The sequence below is a fragment of the Epinephelus moara genome, chromosome 22 (genome assembly GCF_006386435.1).
Source record: "Epinephelus moara isolate mb chromosome 22, YSFRI_EMoa_1.0, whole genome shotgun sequence".
NCBI lineage: Eukaryota > Metazoa > Chordata > Actinopteri > Perciformes > Serranidae > Epinephelus > Epinephelus moara.
Window position 1 is genome coordinate 38,277,726 of NC_065527.1, and position 9,348 is coordinate 38,287,073.

Below are 9,348 nucleotides of genomic sequence, written 5' to 3' on the forward strand. Positions count from 1 at the left end.
TTTTATTGATACTCCTCCTCTCTGACATACTAACACACACACACACACACACACACACACTGAACACGCGACTGAATGAATGAATGAACATTGGAAGTGGTTCAGCCGCAGTCCCGCCGGCTGGCGCGGTCACTGTTGAGATTCATTTTTTATTATTAACAAAATGTTTTTTTACTGACGGTATGAATGGTTTTGTTTTCAAATAAATATTTGGAAACAAAAATGTATGCTTTGGTGTACTTTTACAGAGTTTTGCAATATGTATAGCCACCTGTAGGGCCTATGTATCAAAATGTATAACTTTCAGCAGCGGTCTGCCGTGGTGGGAGGTATAAATGCTCAGAAGTCTAGTGTGTTTCATTTTTGTAACTTAAAGGCTTCAGAAAACATACAAGACACATTTTTAGTAAAAGTCATAGGAAGAGAAGGTTGTAGGTTTTATCTAAACAGAGTTATTTGCATTATAAAAACCGTTGTGGTCCGACAACAACACAGCTGTGCTCCATTGACTCTAATGCAGTCGTTTCAGATTTCCTTCATTTTCAGGCTGGTTTTGTGGATTTGGAGCTAAATGTTGTGCCTGGGGCACGTTGTGTATTAATGATACTCGTTACCTGGAGAGGTTGGAAAAAGACATACGTTTCTACCCTGTTCCAAAACCAAAGTCAAACCCTGAAAAGTGTAGGGTTAGCTAGCTAGCTACTGAAGATATAGCCTACGGAATGTATACATATGCTGCTTTTGCTTTTTAATGATTATAACAGTGAAAAAAAGGCCAACCCTCCTGTACAGGAACCAGTGAAGGGAAGCAGGGAAACGCATTGTGCGCAGATGAACGTTGTTTGACTTCTTCCGCAGCCCCCCGACAGTCCAGCTGCCAGTCTGGGTGCTGGACTGGTGAAGCTAAACATTGTTCATCTGCTCACACTGTGATGCCACACAGCTGGTTCAATATCAGCAAAGTTTCCCTTTATATTCATTGTCTTCTGTGGCGATCAGCAGTGATGTGGTGATTGACTTTTACTCTGTGATCTGTAGGCCTTAGCTTCAATCTTTATTTTGTTATTTGATTTCATTGCTGTGTCAGTCTGACATCCTGAATATATCCTTCAAATGCATATTGTGGACCCTTCTGTCTGCTTCTGTCTGAAATCACTTTTTTGTTTTTCCAAAAATTTGAGAGTATTTCTCCAGGGAGTGCAGTTAGCGACAGTGCAAGCGTCATGCCAGTCTAGCTCCGAAACCGAAAGTTTGTCGGACTTAGCAACAGTAACTAAGGGGGCCGGGCCTTAGCGAAGGGTGAATTGACTGTGCAAACTTAACTTACTCATTTAATTTAAACATTGCGTATGCAATGCAAGTATATACATGTGTAGGCTGAAAACACACTTTCATTGATGTAAGAATGTTGTCAAAAGTAACTCATTGCTCCAACACACCAATGGAAAGGCAGCGGGATCCTTTAAACATGGCGCTTACCCAAAATTAAACATGATCTTGACGTCAACTTAACATTCCCTATATTTGACACTGAACATAAAACTTCCATGCAGTGCAAGACAAGCAGAGTTACCGAAATATTAATTAGACATTACATTTTACAGTTCCAACTGTACACCTCCGGTCTCTGTGAAAAGGGCCTGACCTGACACTTTCGAAGTCTCATCACAGTACCGTGGTGTGTGCTGGTTTGATTGCTAATGCCTGAATAGTCAAGACACACCCCCTCATCATCATATGGGTGAAGAAATACAGGAATAAATAAGTACAGAAATAAATAAATAGGGAAATAAATAAATTGGGAAATAAATGTAAAAACAAATAAATGTAAACATAAAAGAATAAATGTGGAAATAAATAAATATGAAAATAATTGAACACTGAAAAATAATTTGTCAAATAAATAAATACATCATATTTATTTATCTTTATATTTCTGTGCATATTTATTTATTTTCAAATTAACCTGCACATTTATTTGATAATTGGGCATTTTATTTTTACATTTCTTTCTTTATGATTTTATTTATTTATTTATTGAGCCATTTATGTATTTTTGATTTTTGCAGTTTCAGTCCTTCATACAAATGTATGTGGTAAGTTTTAGGCAAAAAAAAAAGCATGTGTTCAGGTTTCAGCACCAAATGCCTGTGGTGGGGTTTCGGGAAAAACAAAAACAAACAAACAAACAAAAAACGTGGTCAGGATTGTACAACAAATACATGTGGTTAATTTTCGGCAATAAGAAGCATGTGGTTAGGATAATTTAAAAAAAAAAAAAGGCATGTGTTCAGGTTTAGGCAAGAAAAGCATGTTGTTAGGTTAAGTAAAAAAAGCATGTTGTAAGGTTTAGGCAACAAAACCATGTGGTTAGGTTTAGGGGAAAAAGGCATGTGGTTAGGATAAGTCAAAAAAAGCATGTGGTTAGGATAAGTCAAAAAAAGCATGTGGTTAGGTTTAGCCAACAAAAGCATGTTGATAGGTTTAGGCAACAAAGGCATGTGGTTAGGTTTAGGCAACAAAAACGTGATGGTTAGGTTTAGGCAACAAGAAGCATGTGGTTCAATTTAGACCACAAAAGCACGTGGTTAGGTTTATGCAAAACACAAAAAAAGAAAGAAAAAGAAAGGAAAAAAACATTTGGTTTGGTTTTGGCAAGAAAAGCCTGTGGTAAGGTTTAGGCAAAATAAGCATGTGTTTAGGTTTAGGCAAGAAATGTATGCGGTTAGGTTAAGGCAAAAAATAAAACCAAACATGTAGTTAGGTTTAGGCAACATATACATGTGGTTAGGTTTAGGCAACAAATGAATGTGGTTAGATTTAGGCAACAAACACCTGTGTTTAGGTTGATGCAACAAATGAGTGTTGTTAGGTTCAAGCAATAACAAAGTGCATGTGGTTAAGTTCCGGCAAAAAAAAAAAAAAGCATGTGTTTACGTTTAGGTAATAACAAAAAGCATGTGGTTACGTTTAGGCAACAAACACCTGTCGTTAGGTTCTGGCAACAAAAGCATTTGGTTCGGTTTAGGCAAAATGTGTGTGGTTGGGTTTTGGCAAAAAAGCATGGGGTTAGGTTCAGGCAAGAAATGCATGTGGTATTATCCAAGCAACAATTGCGTGTTGCTTTGTTTACGCAAAAAAAAAAAAAAAAAGTATGTGGTTAGGTGTAGGCAACAAATGTGTGTGCTAAGGTTTATGCAACAAATGCATTTGGTAAGGTTTTGGCAACAAATGTGTTTGGTTTTGTTAAGGCAAAAAAAGCATGTGGTTAGGTTTAGGCAACAAATGCGTGTGGTAAGCTTTATGCAACACATGCATTTGGTAAGGTTTAGGCAACAAAACCATGTGGTTAGGTTTAGGGAAAAAAAGGCATGTCATTAGGGTTGGGCAACTAAAGCATGTGGTTAGGTTTAGGCAAAGAAAAAAGCATGTGGTTAGGATAAGTCAAAAAAAGCATGTGGTTAGGTTTAGGCAACAAAAGCATGTTGTTAGGTTTAGGCAACAAAGGCATGTGGTTAGGTTTTGGCAACAAATGTGTTTGGTTTTGTTTAGGCAACAAATGCGTGTTGTAAGGTTTAGGCAACAAATGCATGTGGTAAGGTTTATGCAACAAATGCATTTGGTAAGGTTTAAACAACAAATGTGTTTGGTTTTGTTTGGGCAAAAAAAAGCATGTGGTTAGGTTTAGGCAACAAATGCGCGTGGTAAGGTTTAGGCAACAAATACGTGTGGTTCTCTTTAGGCCACAGAAGCATTTGTTTTGGTCGGCCACAAAAGCATGTGGTTAGGGTTAGAAAAAAAACAGGCTCCCAGGTGAAAGTCCGCTGTTTGCTGGACCCATCCACAACCCCTCCTGCCCATCCCATAGAGACTTTCCTGCTCCTTATGTTACATTGTTTTCTGGTGGTGTTTCAAACTAATCTTGTTTGATGGTTTATCATACAGCTGCAAAAGAATGGGTTGGTTTATACCTGGTATTACAAGCATCTCTTGATCGGATCACAAGTGGACAGTTCTAAATGACCACCAAGACGCAATGTCATCTGATCACTTGCCAAGATGGTCTGGGATACATTTCACCACACATCTTTTGTAGTGTAAACACTAATGCATCTTGATGCAAGTAACAGCGCACTAACACTCTATAACTTAACCATCTTACAACAAGTTGGACAAAGTGTTGCATGACTGTCCATCGTTTTGCCCTCTTGAAGGAGATGTGTTGATTTCTGTTAAAAGCAATATCTCTAGCTGGAACTACACAACTGCTAACATGACTAGTGAGCATGCTAGCCAGTGTGCGGATGTAGTAGCTGAGCCCAGGGCCTTTTGACCTTCTCATGAAAGTGATGTAGGCAAATACAAATGGTCAGCTGTAAACGCATCATAGATACAAGTGTCAACAGTGATGTGTCTCTGGTGTCCACTTGTGTTCATATCCTTGAAACACATTGTGGGAAGCCTGCCCCCCCCCCCCCCCCCCCCCCTATGTACATGGGGACATCACTGGTGAGGTCACAGGGTATAACTAGAGGAAGTGATGGGCTGCTTCTTCCTTTAACCTCTGGACCACATGCTGAGTATGATAAGTAACAGAATGAGGATTAATTAACTTATGAAAGACAAATCTAAACCAATAAACACAAATTAAACTTAACTATACTTGTCTGTGTTTTACTTTAACCCAAAAATGTTGATTTTATGTGAATTGTAACTAAATATATTAGTATGTGTCTGCAGTTACTGGTGGAACAATGGCTAAAACAAACAATTAACAAGCATGGTTAAATTAACAGTAATATGATAATGAGAAACTGGGGACAAATGGTGTATTCTCACCCACTTTGTCACACACATGTTAACATATATTGTTAAAGCAGGTATAAACAGGCTAAAGACTCAGTCATTCAACAACCTGAAACACATTTCACCTGACAGTTAGCATTATGTTAAATCACAGTTTGCTCACTGTTTTCTCTCTGATAAAAGATTCCAGTTAAGTTCTGTCAGTTTGGAAACTTTTCTCCGTGTTTTCAGATCAGTTCAGTGTGTCGACAGTTAAGTTCCTCCACTGAGAACAAACAACACCAACTAAAAGAGAAATAAGGTCACGGCTGTCTGCCAACACTCACATCCATTTCCCTGAGACCAATGACATAAACACTTCCAGCAGCCCAATTGGTGGGATTTGGTGGGGTGGAAGGTTGGAGGGTCAGTAGGGAGAGAACAAGTTGGTAAACAGACAGATCAACACGGATGGAACAGAAGGAACCAGAGATAATGTTGTTTTTAGTTCAGATTTAGAAATGTAAGCAAACAAATGATTATAAAACTGACTTTAAATAAAAAAGAGAAAAGTTAACAATGAGCTTCTTGTAATAAGAAATAAAAGGGATTGTTTGTTGACTCTGACATTTCAGTTAAGCAGGACTAATTTCAGAAAGCTTTAGTCACTTATTGTATATGTGATGAGTTTTATTCTTGAGCACATCGGTAGTTCTCAGAGATTTGAAGTGCAGAAAATCCTCATGAACTGAGAAACAAACAGCCGACACTCAGATGGAGTTAACTGGACTGTTGTTTGATTTCTGTGGGTTGAAGCAGTTTTTATATTCACTGAAAAGATTTAGTTATTATAGATGATGACTGAGGATGAGGTCAGAGACAAAGACCTTATTTCAGAAACAATCAGTGACAACAAACTGACCTCCAGCAGCTGCAGAAGACGAACAGATGGAAGTAAACATCAGTCCTGTTTGTCCCATCGGGGCTCAGAGTTCAGGGTCAAGAAGGCCTGGTGGCTGGATGCCCCAGCATGCACTGTATATCCCAACATTTCCTGCCAGACATGTTACCAGGGGCCCCTTTCACAGAGATATTTAAGGTTGGTTTGAAATGTTATGCAAGTCCAGACTTAATTCATCATGTTGGGACAGTTTCACAAAATAAAACTGACTTATGTTGAGCCCGGTTTCCAACGAGCAGCACGGTACGGTTCAGTTCAGTTCGGAACTCTTTTTTTCTGTTTCCACTGTGAAAGCTGTGGATGGTCCCAATGGAACTGTTCCTTAAGCCCCGTTTCCAACCAACATTTTCGGTATGGTAGCTTTGGAACCAAAAGGTCTAAAGGTACCAAACCAAAGTCCATTTTTGGTACTCCTTTCATTGAGGTACCTAGCACACAGATCTTGTACTAAAAGGTGGAGCTAGAAACACTGCAGTCCATTGATTGGTCAATATAGGACACTCACTCAGCTCAGGGCTGAGTTCTAGCTGGTTTTAAAGTTCATGTAACCACTGTTCATACTGTGGAGAGTTTTATCAGTAGACTGTAACAAGAAAATGAATGGATGTTTTGCTGCTTCTCACAGGAGTTGTAGTTTGAGAAAAAATAATTAAATTCACTGGGCCCACTGCCTGCAACTGTTAAGGTGGAACGTTAACTTGGTTGGTCCTGTGGGCTAGAGCAACACTAAACCCTCAAGCTTGCCTGAGAAGGATTTAATGCACAAACCTGCTATTTTTAAATATCCCATGGAGAGAGACTCTCACTGCAGCCTGTTCTATTTTGTTCTGAAAATATCAACGTGCAGCCTTGTTCTGTGGACAATAGCCAAGATGTAGACTTCCATCTGTGCCAGCGGTGATGAGGAAATACAGCGATTGCTGGACGGAGCAGTGAGTGACAACAACCCCACCCACATTTAAGAGTACTATTTGACCGAGGGTCTAGGTACCATGTAGGTACTATACTGGTGGAAACAGGGCTTTTGTATAACTCAGAACTAAGAGCCAACATGGCTCATGATTTGTTGCTCACTGACAACGTTTAGTTTAGTTTAGTTTCCTCATGGAGTCAATTTGTAGTATAGCACCAACCAAATCACCAGAATAAAATGTTGGCAAACCACTAATACGTTACATTTGTATGTTAATTATGTAGTGGATATGTAACTTTACATTTAAACAACGCTGTGGTTAACGTGTGGCTGGGTTTAATTACAAAAACCATTTGGTTATGGTCAGGAAATCCCTGCAGGAAACACAGCGATGTCCCAGTGAAAAACAATTGCTTTTTGTGGAACTATCAAAAATGTTCTCATCCCAAGGCATAGTATATTGCAGCTTTGTCATTGGATTTTCACATCAACATACTAAACACGTCCTGCATCTGCTATTGATGTTCCAGGATGCCACTACCAATGCCTTGATGTCAACAAAAGCACGTGGTTAGGTTTAGAAAAAAACATCATGGTTTGGCTCTACATTCATATGGGATGTGAACATCAGGCTCCTGGGTGAAAGTGCAGTGTTTGTCCTTATGCAGTGTCTTTACTGGCAGCATTTCAAACTGATACCATCCTGTGATGTATCATAACACAGCAAAAGGTTCCATCTGGCTGTGTTAAAACTGACGCCGACCAGCAGTGTGTCATACCACTGGGCCAAAATCAGTTATTCCGTTTACATAACATTAGAATAAATCAGTGCACTGTTAATCCAACTAAAACCAGAATTTTAAAATATATGTCAACATGTTAGCCCAACTGAAATCATACCAAATCTAATTTCTCACAGTCAGACTAACACACACATGCCATTGGGAGTCGAATTACTCCTGCATGTATAGAGTCAATCAGACCCAAACTGGCCTAGGCGCTGTGAGCATGCTCCAAGGATTCCGCCGCGGACTCTGACCTGGAAGTCGAATAGCATTAAATGCATGACATAAGATGCAATTTTGGATGGACGAGGAGACACAGTTCATGCTGTGTCAGCTGAAAGAGTTAAACATCTCAAAATACATGGTTGGGAGGAAAACACAGAGCGACTGTTTGGTCTGTGATGTAATAGGTCAACCAGAAAAACGGTCCGATGCTAACAAACTGAAAGGGGGCATATCACCACCTATTGTAGTGAAGTTGGACATACTTCAATCATTGAATTGATTCCCCTCCTGTGCTCTTATACAGGTACAAGGACAGTAGTCCAATTAAATGGCCTAGTCAAACTGTAACTGAAGCTCCACTTAACTGTGCATGTAAATGCACCGAGTGACAAAGAGGCAGTATTTGACGACTTAGAAATGAAAATGGGCTGGACTATCCCTGGTGGAAAAACAGTGACAGGTCACTAAACAGCCACATTTGGTGCCTAAAAAGCTGCTGGAAACACAGCAACAACTCACCGAAACACAACCAGCTGTGTTGTTTGCTGATCTCAAACAGTGGTCTGCAGCTTGGCAGCTTATATCCCAGCTGGCACCGGATGTCACTATGATGTCAAAAAAACATTGGACTCTTACATAATAATGTAACGTAATGTCTAATATTATAACTTCATGTTGTGTGGACATAAACATTATGTTTTGCAGAAGGTGGGTTTTGCTCTCCATACCTTGCAGCTAAATGTCATTACTTTATGTCAACAATACAACTTAAAACAAAATATCAGCATCATCTGTCGTCAGTATTCTACGTCAAACTGATGTTTGTATTCAATGTCATCCTGATATTGAATTATGGTCAACCAATATCACAACCTAAATTCAAACAAATATGAACAACATTGTTGGTCAGCTGGGATACTACATCACTATAGAAATGTTGATATGATACACATGAAACATACAAATGTAACATGTCCATGGTTTGCAGAAAAGTAAAATGCCAACATTTTCTTCTGGTGACTGGGCTGACAGCTCATACAAGGAGACACATCACAAGAAAACTACAGAGAACAAACAGCAACAACAATACACTGTGTCAGCTGTCCCTGCGTCTTCAAAGGCAACTCAAATCATTAAAAAATATATACATACATCCGTACATACATTACACCTCATCAAAAAGACAGCCATATCTTAATTAATTTAAATATTACCATGGGAATAGAATAAGCTTTGCCCTGTTGGTTCTTATTTTGGGTAATGTGTCCCTGCGGCCAGAAGGTAGTGGCTGAAACTCTATTAACTATTAACTATTGATTCAAGTCTGTCTGCTGAAACCTCATGATTTTTCCACAGGTCATAAAAATGTTCCCTCACTTGATCCTATGGATCACTGATCACCAGTGAGTTCTGAAGGGCAGGAAAGAAACGAGGCAGAGCTCCAATATTAATGCTCATCTGGCAGACAGTGAGAGTTAATGTGAGGGAGGAGGAGGAGGAGGAGGGGGAGGAGGAGGAGGTGTACAGGAAGCTGCAGGAGAGCTGCACTCTTAATTAAAACCATATTTAGCCTCACCTGTGGGCTGCTGCTGCTTCATTAGCATGTAGGGGGCTGTGTGTGTGTGTGTGTGTGTGTGTGTGTGTGTGTGTGTGTGTGTGTGTGCGTGTGTGTGTGTGTG